The sequence below is a fragment of the Amphiura filiformis genome, chromosome 1, assembly GCF_039555335.1.
Source record: "Amphiura filiformis chromosome 1, Afil_fr2py, whole genome shotgun sequence".
Lineage (NCBI taxonomy): Eukaryota > Metazoa > Echinodermata > Ophiuroidea > Amphilepidida > Amphiuridae > Amphiura > Amphiura filiformis.
In genome coordinates, this window is record NC_092628.1 from 88531398 (window position 1) to 88545622 (window position 14225).

A 14225-nucleotide genomic window follows, 5' to 3' on the forward strand; every position below is an offset into this window, starting at 1 on the left:
GACAGATTACCGAAAGCTGTGGTGTATGGTGAGCTCACAGAAGGAAAGAGAAAATGAGATGGGCAGAAACTTCGGTATAGAGATGTTGTGAAGCGTCATCTGAAGACAGCTGACATGGATGTTGAAACATGGGAGACGAAAGCTAGTTGGAGGAAGAAGTCAGTTGGAGGAAGAAGATCCACGATGCTGGAAAAACAGTGGAGCGGAAACGATACATGCGATAGGAGAAGTACCTTAAAGGTTGGAGAAATTGTTATCCACCAACTTCGATATTATTATTATTATAATGATATCCATATCGACTATTAAATACTGGTACGTTAAACTCGATTGGAGATCAATTTAACGCTAGCATTTAACTAGGACAATGCTGTCACAGTGTGAACTTCTTAATATTAATACATTGATCTTATTTATAGGAAGTGAGCCAAGGAAGCCAATGCGGATATTTTTATTTCCATAGTTTAAGGCCAATAATATCCGGGAATAATATAGGGAGCAAAAGGGAAAGTTTTGAGAATTTTCCACATCTCGATGCTAGATCGCGGAAATGACAACCCTATTATCAAGCTTTGGGATCTCTTTAATAAAACCATACCATTTCTGTTATGTGCCAGCTTTATTTGTCTCAATATTCGAGTGCAAACACCCCAAGGTCATGCTCCACTCCGAAGTGCTTTAATTACCACAATAAAAAAAAACATAAACAAAATGACTGTCTATTTTTCAAAAAAAACTTTAATCGTCTATTATACTAATAAATTATGTACTCCAATAAATGAACTATGCAAGTATAGTCACCAATAGTGCTGCTTTATATAGGTTCATAATCTTTACATAGACTTCACAAATTTGTAAGTACACCCCGGCACATGTTCAGGCCATTCACATTTTTCAGAAGCTGTCCTAAACACCAACGGGGTTTGGCACTTCATTTCTTCCGTTTTCTTCCGAAAACATTTGTAAAACGTTGCGCAGCACGGTGCATTTGAGTACATGCCATCAGGTTTATTGGAGCAAAATTTGCTGGGATTCCCTGTATAAGGTTGGGGATTCGTTGGTGGAGACAGGTTCACATAGGTAGACGGAAGCGTAATGATTGAAGCAAATGCATCTGAAAAGAAAGAAGAAAAAAGCAGACAAATATATTCACTGATCTGACATTTTTCACCTAAAATAGTCGAAGGCCATCATCGGAGTGATGGTACTTCATCTTTCCTTCTGGTGGACTGATCACCAACAGAGGGCGCACTAACGCCCAGAATTGGATCATATACTAAGTATATAGCCTACGTGACTGGGAAAATATCCCCCCCTCATCCCTGTTCATGGTGTGTAGAGCTCTTTTCCTCGTCCACATGGATTCTTTGATGCTGCAAGGCCCCCAAATTACATTCCTTGTAAAGAATTTGGACACGACCGTCTGATTACATGATTATGCTGAACTGCGTGGTCCGAATTGCCGATTTGGATTGTTCGCTACAGACCCGGGCTACAGATTGTTCCCTGGTTTGTCTAGTAAAGTGTCCTTTTTGTCACTCTGTTCGACTCTTACTTATGTTCACCCAGTTTAATTTCACTAAACGACGAGTATGTCTTCAGCATATCGTTGTTAGTGTTCTAACAAATTCCATATAAATATTCGCCGAACACCCGCGGACACCGGGCTCCCCATAGCAGCACCAAATCTTTGTTTGTAGATTTTTCTTCGAGAAGTCCCAGGTATTATATGTGGGTTGGGGGGGGGGGGGGGGAAGTACAAACCGTAGGAGATCGATGACATTCTTAACAGAGTGCAAAGTCCTTTATTGAGAGTCTTGTCTTGTTGTAATCTCACATTGAACATTTTAACGATTCATCAATCGGCGTGTTTGTAAACAGCGAGACGACATCGTGAGAGTTGAAAATCTTGGCCTCATCTGTGATGACTTCTGTACCCGGGGGGCACTCCAACTTTGGAGGTGACGCGTATGTAGGGCTGTTAAGACCCCCTTTTTCAGCATCGCTGTCACCCAAAGACCCCATATTTTTTACGAACACATGCTTCGCTCCGCGCTCTGTCACCCGAAGACCCCATATTTTTCCATATGATCTGTCACCCAAAGACCCTTACAAGTTCAATTTGAACAGCAACTTTCATTTATCACTGATTTTGTTACTTATTTTGAAAACATAAAGAAATTTGAAGCCATTTAGAACTAGAAATTCGATTTTCGAGGTTTTTGTGGCGCTGTTTTGGTTCTCACCCAAAGATTCCATTTAAAAAAAGGTCATGTTCTCACCCAATGACCCCATATTTTTTACATTTTGCTCTCACCGAATGCCAAAAATCATGCTCTCACCAAATGACCCCATATTTTTTACATGTTGCTCTCACCGAATGCCCCTTAGTGCGAAAGCGCCAGCCCTACACCTATATCCATTTCAAATTGAAGTGCCCCCCGGGCTTCTGTAAGGCCCTCGGCTTGATGTTGTATCCGTTCCTCTAAAGGCGCAAATACATTCCGCTAAGGCTCTGAGGCACATTTTCTCAGTCACGTATTAGTTACTATGTTAAGCCAAATAAAAGCATCATAATTTGCATTTGTACTATCAACGATCTGTTGTTATATAGAGTTATTCTACAAAAACGTCATTTTTTGTGTCAAAATCAAATTGCTCTGTTTTTGGTAAATATGTGGTGGCAAAATGTTTGTTTAGCTGAATGATCAGGAAAAAAATATTTTTGCATATCTACTATGTTTCCTAGTATGGTAGAGGGTAAACAGTTCATTGACCATTGGCTGGCCATGCATAGGCTAGTGTTGATCGTTAAATTATTTGCTCGTCATGTTAAGAGTATATTTGAGATGGCAAGTATTATAATTATCTTTTCTTGATTCTCATATCAAGACAAACATTTTGCCACCATTTTGACCAAATTCGAATTGTTACCCATGTACAACCAAAAACGAGGTTTTTGTATAATAATTCGGTAACTATATGTCGTATATAGCACAATCTATACATTTTTGAAATCCTTGTTATCAAACGAATAATTTCGTGTATTCAACAAGATTTGAGAATTTTTTTAAATTTTTACCCCTGTATGACCTTTCGTGACCTCTAGGGGTCATATCCAAACTTTGGACCATGTACGTTACGTGTGGAAACTCTCATGCTTCTATGCTTAGATATATATATATATATACCGTAAACGTTCGCCTAATGGCGCTACGGAGTTCATGGAAATGAGAGCGCGCCATCCCTGTAAAAGCCGACTATTATCACTGATCATTAAGGGTACGTGTAGTTAAAGGGTTAAACCTATCGACACATACAATTATGAACAAGATCGAACAAACTTGTTCATGATAATGCGGTAATCATTCACCTGATACGTTGTGGCCCAGTGAGCAGAGCATTAGACTACAGTGCGAGGATAAAGAGAACTTGTGGAGAAGATTGATGGTTCGAATCTCATGCAGTAATTTCTGACAGATTATGATGTCTGTCAATGTTTTTTTTCTGATTTGAGGAAATTTTATTCTCTATTTCCTTGATTTTATCTTTAACATTGTTTATATAATTTTATTATTTTATCTTGTATGTGTCTTTTTTCATGATTCTTTGTTTTTATCGTTTCATTTGAGAGTAACTCAATCCATTCAATCAAATGTTGTAATGAACCTATTTGATTGTATAGGCATTTGTTATGTGTGTGAGACGAACTGTCAAGCGTGCGACAAGTCTTTCAATTCGCGCGAGTGTCCTTGCCTATGCATCAGTGGTCATAAGAGGTATATCATTTTATTCGAAAGGGGGGCAAATATACGGGGGTCATAAAGTCTTGGAAAGAATAATAGGAGGGGTCATAAAATGTTTTATGACAAAAATGTTGGGAGTCACCTGATGACCACAGAAAGTGTGTTATTTTATTCAAAAGACTGATTTCAATACAATTTTGGGGTTTGGGATCATAAAATTTGTGTTGCCGAAATAGGGGGTGCGCAATTTTATTGACGCAGACTTTTTGTAAATTAGGGACCCCCCCTTCCGAAAAAATGATAGCCCTCTAAGAGGATTCAAAAGATAACCTCTGCCCCAATAATCCCTAGCTATATTTGTTTGAAACTGTTCCACGGAGGATGTATCATAATAGGCTCAGTCTTCAAATGATATAAATAAAATTTGAATGAGTGAACGAACAAAATCATACAACGACCAACTGAATAGAGGCTGTGCATATGACGTATCATCCCGTAAATATGGCGGACTACTCAAATGCATTCAACAAAATCATGATTGCATCTACCGCGACAGTTCGTCTCACACACATAACAAAATGCACTTCGATCAAATAGGTTGATGACAACATTTGATTGAATGGACTGCACTGCGCCATGATTACGGGGAAGAAACCGGTTCAAATCCTTTGTTTGGAGCCAATCGATAAACGCAAGGCCTCTATAGCTATCATTGAATACTGGCTAGGATTCCACAACACAATGAGAACATGTTATAAGGCGCTTTGAAAGGCACACAATATCCCAATGGCTTTCCATATTATGTGCACTCAACAACTATTCAGTATCGAAGCCCGGTATCGAAGTTACGTAATGTTACTATGTCAACGGGATCACGCGCTTAAGTAATGAACCACGATCGAAACAATCAGTACACAAAAAGGCATACCAAAATAGCGTGATCGTAATGATCGCCATACAAACAGTGCTTGGTTCCGATACCATCACGGAGTTACGTAACTACTTCGTGGTCTGATAGTTATATGATCAATGGTCTAATCTACTTGGGTTCGATCCTTTTAAGAAAAGAAAAATAGCTGATCATTTATAATGCATAAATGCATAAAGTAATGTAGTTACACATTTTGAAACATTGAGGCCGTTCTATTTTTCAAAGGTCATTTAACTGTTAAATGTAGTGGAATATATCACGCATTGATAGGTAGCATGTGGAGCAAATTTTGTCAGCGGTTTTTGTTGCCGTTTGTTCGCAGTGCCTATTTATCTAAAAAAATAAGAAAATTAAAATTAAATTAAAAAAATTCACAATATTCGTTCGTAAAATGGGGACAAAATCCAAAAACATTTCTTGACCCTTCTTCACATAAAAGTGGGGGCAGAAATCAAGATTCGAACAAGTACCATTCACCATTCAAGGCGCACCCTCTACCGACTGAGCTAACGGGTCAGACAATAGAAGGGTGTAATTTTGAACTGAAGAATATTTAAAAATATATGAAGAAATTACAATGTTATAAAAAGATTTACCAAAATGAGTATGAATCGATTTACAAATTAAGTCCAATGGCACTTTTAGAAAGAATACCCGAAGAAACCCCAAAACATTTGCTGCTCTAGCAACTAACCTAGTGACCTAAAGTATTGGGTCATATTTTTTTCTGAGGCATTATGTCCAGGTTGCTCAATTTAACATACACGTATCCTTAATGCTGTTGAGATTTTACAAGGATGGCGCTCTCACATTTCTAAGAATCCAAAAGCGCCATTAGGCGAACGTTTACGGTAGTGTAACAAGTTTGTACTTCTCCAAACACATTGGTACTTTGGATTCTAGGGAGTATTAAACAGTTGCAAGAAATTTTGAATCCAAAACGGACGTTCAGGCAATTCACTTTATTGTACTAGCTTTCGGACTTACATGTCCTTCATCAGGTATACCTGAAAACAATACATACACAAAAACAAAAAATAATATACCAATCCTAAGAATTAAATATACATGCATGATATAAACCAGATACAATATTGGATAGAAAAAACCGGGACCAAAATGACCTGAAAAATCTTAATATAATGGTATTTTTCAGACAAACGATGGTAATAATTACCACAGATATACTTTTGTAGATCCTGTGGTTCTTCAGGTAGGTCGTAAAGAGAGCTGAAACAACATCACCTTTGTAAACGTGCATAACTCATTAACAACAATAAATCAAGCAAGTTTTCAAGGTGGTATATATTTCAATAATATATTGATTTAGATAATTCAGTAAATACATCATTGGTTTTAAGATAATCAATGTACCCAGGCTCTTACAAAATCAGTCAAATCTTTAAAATTATTGTACGTATTTACTTTCGGGTGTTTTTTTTTTTCAGATTCTTCTATAATAAACAAATATCAAAAATGTGACATGTTCCTGGTCTGTCATCAGAGTGGGTCACATACTACATTACAAAAATGCATAATGAACTCACCGCGTGCGAGAGGATCTAATTTGGTTGAAACTACACTGGTGCATATTGTGGAAAAGGTAAGAAAAATCAACATGCTTCTGGATCTGAAAACAAATGTGTACATTTAATAATATTCAGGTTAATTGGGTTTTAGTTATAAATTTGTAAAAAAACCACACAATGTTGAAAAGCTAATTAATCATCCCAAAGTTGATCAAACTAACTAATAAGGTTTGAACGGGGATGCTTAAGTTTGGTTTTGGTAGGGGTATGCCGCTGAGACTTTGAAAGTGGACCCATCAATACAGGGTGTAACAATAAAATTTGTACAATTTTGAAAGTAGAATGACTCATGTATGCCGCCTATATTTTGGTTTGATATTTATATGTCTATCAAGATAATTTCTTTAGCCACCAGATAAGCTTTGTTCCAATAAAATCGTAGGTATACAAGTGAAGATATATCCAATTATGTAACCTAGTCTTAAAACCGCTTGGGCCACTTTTGTCTAAGTGTTACAAAAGTGACTGAATACATGTAGAGTTGAACCATGGACCAGTTGGACGGCGCTCTTATGATAGGACGATTTAAACAATGGGGTAATTCAAAGTGGTAGAAATGATTACATAATAGAATATCTCCTTTAGTTTTTGAAAATCACAACTAAGCACTGACATAACAACCTCATTTACTAGAAATCGTGCCTGCAGCTCAACACCTTCAACCTTTTTTTTATGGTTGTGACATTCGGTAGCACATGGAGTCGAGCAGAAACCATAAGATTGTTTATAGCTCATTTTCCAAACTCACGTCTTCCATCAAGGCATACAAAATAACATGTAACTATGAGAAGTATGTAAAATTTGTTGACAGAAATGCTGGCAATAGTGGTCGCCCCAGAACAGCCAGAAGCCCAGCTGAACTTAATTTCAAAGTTTTATTGTTTTTTACTTATGGGTGCAAAAACTGTTCACAGTTTTACAAATGATATCTCAGGGATATGAGAAATTACTTTATTTATAAGATAATTTGAAAGAAATTTCATGACTTCATTTATAGATTTTAAAGAAATAGCATATTATTATTAAGTTCATGTTAATTATATGATTATATATTATTTTGTGTCAGTTCTTTGATGTTCAATGCACGATAAGCACAATCTACGCGGTTCAAACTTGATATACGCTAACATGGCAAAAGTGGCCCAACACGTTTTCTGGACGATTTAATTAATCGGACATAACTTTTGAACCCAAGCTAGTAAAGACACCAACTAAACGTCTTCTTTTAGCCAAGATATAACTGATTCTAATGCATATACACCTATCCGACTTCGCCATTACTGCGGTGTCCCCGATGTAAAACTGCGGTGTCCCGAGGTCGGGGGTTCCATCCATTATTTATTTTGTGCTATATAGTATTGTACCCGGGAATTGTACACAACAGTGATATTCAATACACAATCATGAGTATTGAATTACGAATTAAATCTCCCGCTCTGGTACATCTGTGTTGCCGTCAATAGAGGGCCAAATACAGTAAACGCTTCTCGGATTGGTGTATAACATTTGTGCCGTAACTTTTTAAGGTTTTTCCTGAGAAGTCAAAATGCAATTGTACACATTTTATTGTTACACCCTGTATACAAATTTTTCAAGAAATTTAGACCCATCGATATACCAAAAGTCAAAATGTTCAGCTGAATTTTTCGTAAATTTCTTAATCGTCGTAATCACCAGATGATGGGCATCTATAAATCGTCCTTTTTAATATTATACTATAGAGGGCGATATTGGTTATACATTACCATGGTGACTACCCGAATGGTCGAATTGCGTAAGGCATATTAGAGATGGGGATAGAGCAGATTTAGGCTTATGCATTATGGTTACCAAAATGTGGTTGTACTTACAGAGTGGTTTTTCTCAGCCTATAAAGCAACATTTTGACGAATTTGCACTAGCTGAAATCTTTTCTTACAATACCCTTCATAATTTCCCACACGTACATCATGCAAAACTAGGGATCGGAAACAAGCCTTGAATTACCATGTTATCTATCTCTACTCGTGTCCTTCTGACATCAGGCGAGGAAATGATAAAACTGCAGATTGAGCGAGAAACGTCGACAAGGTTGATAAGATAAAGCATCAACTAGATCTGGTTACAGATCTGGACCTAGCCGGAGCCGGAAATGCCAATCTTAAAGTTTATGGACATCTCACACCATTAGTGGGGCATCACTGTAGCATGTAGGGGCTTTATCCGTCTTCCATAAGCTGAGATACAGCTACTTTTCAGTAATTTTAAACTTTTTTTTGCAAATTTGACGTTTTGACCTCCTTAATGACCTTTGACCCCATAATAAAAAAAACCTCATATACACCGCGAAAATGCATTGTTACAGTTTAAATAAAAAAAATCTACTATGCTTAGTTATGGAGATAAAAATTCTTGAATTTATTTAGCTGAAAACCGGAAATGACGTCTAAATGACCTTTGACCTAAAAATTAAAAAAACCTTGCATACATCGGGTAACACTAATGCATATATGAAGTTTATGTCACTCTGGTCTGGTTACGTTTTGATATTTAAAAAAATGAACATATTTGATGATTTTTGGTTTTTGACCGGAAGCGACCCCTTAATGACCTTTGACCCCGAAACTGTATACACACCAAAGACCCTGGTTGGTAGCAATGCATGTGTGGTTATGACAACACTCTGCTATGTAATTTGTAAAAACAGTGAATTTTTAATATTTTTAGCATTCTGACCGGAAATGACCCCCTTAATGACCTTTGACCCCTTATCTGTGAACACCCTATAGACACCGACCAAAGTCAAGTTACATGACCTAAGCATGTCACCATTACACGTAATTTGTGGAAGAAGAAGCATTTTGAAGATATTTGGTTTTATACCGGAAATGACCCCTTAATGACCTTTGACCCCAAATATGTGAACACCCTATAGACACTGGATATAGACGATGCATATGCGCAAGTGACGTCATTGTAGGATGTAACATGTAGGAGAAGAAGCATTTTGAAATTTGTTGCCAGAAGAAGAAGAAGAAGAAGAAGAAACTAGATCTGGTTACAGATCTGGACCTAGCCAGGGCCGGAAATGCCAGTCTTAACTTAAAGTTTGACCTTTGACCGGCTATTATGGACATCTCACATAATGGTGCATCACTGTAGCATGTAGGGGCTTTATCCGTCTTCCACAGGCTGAGATACAGCTACTTTTCCGTAATTTTAAACTTTTTTTTGCAAATTTGACGTTTTGACCTCCTTAATGACCTTTGACCCCAATATAAAAAAAACCTTACATACACCGAGAAAATGCATTGTTACAGTTTAAATTAAACAAATCTACTATGCTTAGTTATGGAGAAAAAAATTCTTGAAGTTATTTAGCTTAAAACCGGAAATGACGTCTAAATGACCTTTGACCAAAAAATAAAAATACCGTGCATACATCGGGTAACACTAATGCATATATGAAGTTTATATCACTCTGGTCTGGTCACGTTTTGAGATATAAAAAAATGAACATATTTGATGATTTTTGGTTTTTGACCGGAAGCAACCCCTTAATGACCTTTGACCCCAAAACTGTAGACACCCTTAAGACCCTGGTTAGTAGCAATGCATGTGTGCTAATGACAACACTCTGCTATGTAATTTGTAAAGACAGTGATTTTTTGAATATTTTTAGCATTCTGACCGGAAATGACCCCCTTAATGACCTTTGACCCCTTATATGTGAACACCCTATAGACACCAACCAAAGTCAAGTCACATGACCTAAGCATGTCACCATCACATGTAATTTGTGGAAGAAGAAGCATTTTGAAGATATTTGGTTTTATCCCGGAAATGACCCCTTAATGACCTTTGACCCCAAATCTGTGAACACCCTATAGACACTGGATATAGACAATGCATATGTGCAAGTGACGTCATTGTACGATGTAACATGTAAGAGAAGAAGCATTTTGAAATTTGTTGCCAGAAAGAAGAAAGAAAGAAGAAAGAAAGATCCGGTAGCATTTCAAGACCTAGCCGGTGTCCCGGCTAGGTAACTAGATCTGGCTACAGATCTGGACCTAGCCGGGGCCGGAAATGCCAGTCTTAAAGTTTGACCTTTGACCGGCTATTATGGACATCTCAGACCATTAATGGTGCATCACTGTAGCATGTAGGGGCTTTATCCGTCTTCCATAGGCTGAGATACAGCTACTTTTCCGTAATTTTAAACATTTGTTTGCAAATTTGATGTTTTGACCTTCTTAATGACCTTTGACCCCAATATAAAAAAAACCTCATATACACCGAGAAAATGCATTGTTACAGTTTAAATAAAAAAAATCTACTCTGCTTAGTTATGGAGATAAAAATTCTTGAAGTTATTTAGCTTCAAACCGGAAATGACGTCTAAATGACCTTTGACCAAAATAACAAAAATACCGTGCATACATCGAGTAACACTAATGCATATATGAAGTTTATGTCACTCTGGTCTGGTTACCTTTTGAGATTTAAAAAAATGAACATATTTGACGATTTTTGGTTTTTGACCGGAAGTGACCCCTTAATGACCTTTGACCCCAAAACTGTAGACACCCCAAAGACCCTGGTTAGTAGCAATGCACGTGTGCTAATGACAACACTCTGCTATGTATTTTGTAAAAACAGTGATTTTTGAATATTTTTAGCTTTCAGACCGGAAATGACCCCTTTAATGACCTTTGACCCCTTATCTGTGAACACCCTATAGACATCGTTCAAAGTCAAATCACATGTCCTAAGCATGTTACCATCACATGTAATTTGTGGAAGAAGAAGCATTTTGAACATATTTGGTTTTATACCGGAAATGACCCCTTAATGACCTTTGACCCCAAATCTGTGAACACCATATAGACACTGGATATAGCCGATGCATATGGGCAAGTGACGTCATTGTAGGATGTAACATGTAAGAGAAGAAGCATTTTGAAATTTGTTGCCAGAAGAAGAAGAAAGAAGAAGAAAGAAGAAAGATCCGATAGCATCACAAGACCTAGCCGGTGTCCCGGCTAGGTAAGAAAGATCCGATAGCATCACAAGACCTAGCCGGTGTCCCGGCTAGGTAAAAACGTCAGTTTTTCTCTAATTGACAGTACACGTCAAACGAAATAGCATTTAATCGAGTAGCATGATTGCATTAAGAAGATTGCGATTGCATTTTACCTTCCACCACCAACTGGAACGCCCTGGAACGTAAACATCCTGCCAGGGAGCAAGCAGTTTATTGTAAAGCATATTCATATGTAAATTTTACTTTGTATGTATGAGCCACAATTAGCGTGGTTGAGGAATAAATCAGCTATCACATTCTTTTTGTATTTTGACAATTGACCACACTGTTATAAGAATTTTACGAAACTCCCTTATTTTCAAACCTTTCCATGGATTCAAATATCAATCGATGATATGTATTTGGGAAAATGAAGTAGTTTCTTAAAATAATTTATTTATTTCAAAAACGGACCGGTCAATTGTCAAAATTCAAAAAGAATGTGCTAGCTGATACAGCCTGTCTCAAAACAAATTGTGCAAGTGAAAAGCGCCCTCTTTAGCAATTAGAACATACCGTTATGACAGGATGCTTATATCAACGTCAAGGGCGTAGTCTTAGCTCTCAAATGCCGTTTGTTCTGTTCGATTTGCTTGTTTTAATCTCGAGATATGTTTAGTTAACGACAAAATGGTAAAATCACAATTGTGCCACTTTTACTAGGGAATAGGGCTTTACAATGTAAAACAGTGATATCATCAAGTTTATCAAGAGTTCCTTCGTGAAATCAAAAGAATGCATCATCAATTACACAATACAATTTTTTTTATTGTTTTTACTTTTTTATCATGATGCAGGAATAATGATTCTCTTTTTCCACTTAAAAAGATTAAATGATAAATAGATATTTCACATTCTGCTGAAAAATTAAATACATGTGCATGTCAATGATTTTATCGTGGTAAATACTGTTCTCTTAGTCACTTAACATAGGACATGTTAAAAGACAAACAAATATTGTACACTTATAGGTTAATGAATGCGTATTACTTGTTGGGAGAGAAATTAGACAAAATGTACGTGCGCGGATGTTGATGCGTCTAATGCACGGGCCCCGAAGGGGGGGACTGCATTAGACATATCAACATCAGCTATCATTGATTTACATATACAGCTCTCTTCCCTAGTAAAAGTGGCACAATTATGATTTTACCCTTTCGTTGTTAAATAAACATATCTCGAAATTAAAATAAGCAAATTGAACAGAACAAACGGCATTTGAGAGCTAAGACGGCGCCCTTGACGTTGATGTAAGCATCATGTCACAACGGTATTTTCTAATTGCCAAAGAGGGCGCTTTTCACTTGCACAATTTTTTTGAGACAGGCTGTATATTCCTCAACCACATCAGTTCATGTTTGGTTTACGCGTTTAAATACAAAAACAATTCAGTTTCCGACGATACATTTCTTTCAGGGACACCTTATATTATGGTGCCAATTTTTATGGGCAAAATAAAATGCGGTTTAGTTTGGTTCCTATCCTCAACATCATCCTTCGGCTGCGGAGCAGGCGACTACCAGATTTCTTCCACGGCGATCTTTTTTAACCGTTTCCTTTTCCAACGGCACCATTATGGAGATAAGCAACTATTACACATCATCAATCCAGTCAGAGGGCACTCAAATCAGCGAACTGTCATAACACTCAGAACTTTACTCCCTATTCCAGAAATATACAGAACTAATTTTTTTTTAATTAAAAAAAATATTACCCTGTTTTGCCAAATGAAACATAGCTAAATCCTAATCCTTTAGTTAGTCCTAACTAACAATAAAAGTCAAATTTTAATAGTTACCCAGTTTTTGGAAATTCCGTCCGTCCATGGCTATCGCGTCGCACGGAGAACACTTTCGCTGAGTCCGCTTCGCTATTGCATCGTGCGGAGCGCTTATGCTGAGTCCGCGCACTATGCTTTCAGTGTGTGCAACTGAAAGCATTAGGCCTAACAGTGTGACTACCAGGTGCATCTCATCGCACCAATAGGCCTATTTTAAACACATATTTCAATACTGAACGTGTGCATTGGCCTATTTCAGTAGAACATGACTATTTCCAGGGTCATCCAGTATGGTTAACATTAAAATAATCAGTTATGGTAAGGCATTATAACCCGTTATATTAGGCGTTATTGCGTTTACTAATTTCGGGGTATTTTCGGGATCCTCCTTGGAAGACGTAGGCCTAGGCACTAGGCATAATATCATAGTAGTTAAAAAGGTCAGGGCAGGTATATTGGAAACGGGTGTTGGGCAATTAGAGATAGGCCTATTACAAGAACTGCCCGACCCGAGAACCGCGAAATCTAGTATCATATAATGTTACCTTAATTAACCTGTAACAAAGTGAAAAAAAATAACAATTTGAGACCATTGGTATTTCATGTGGTATTTTATTTGGCTCTCAGTACACAGCTATAGACGGGTAATACATGTACAGTAAGTTATATTGGTACTGCTAATTGTTGACTAAGTAAAGATGAGAGACTAAGGTAACGTTTTACATAAGGCTATAATAACTGGTGGACTGTGGTGGTCATTATATCATTAAGAACTATATATAGGGAATGCAGCATAACAGTGTTTTGTGAGAAGACCCAAAGATAACTCTTTTACACTAATGAACCTATTCAGGACTTATATGAAAAACACCCAAACATGCATGACTATCAAAAAAATTAAGTTAACACAACCAATCAATTTCTGCTGATGTTTCAACACACATTTGCCCACACAGTGGACATCGCATTCTACACACTGCATCAGTAAGAGCCTCAGTACACAATTGGTGTGAATAATCATGCCACGCCACATGCTCAACAATATTATTGTGCTGTCGCTAGTGGGTGACTAAATTCTGAAGATTTCTGATCAATTGCTGAAATGTTTTATGGA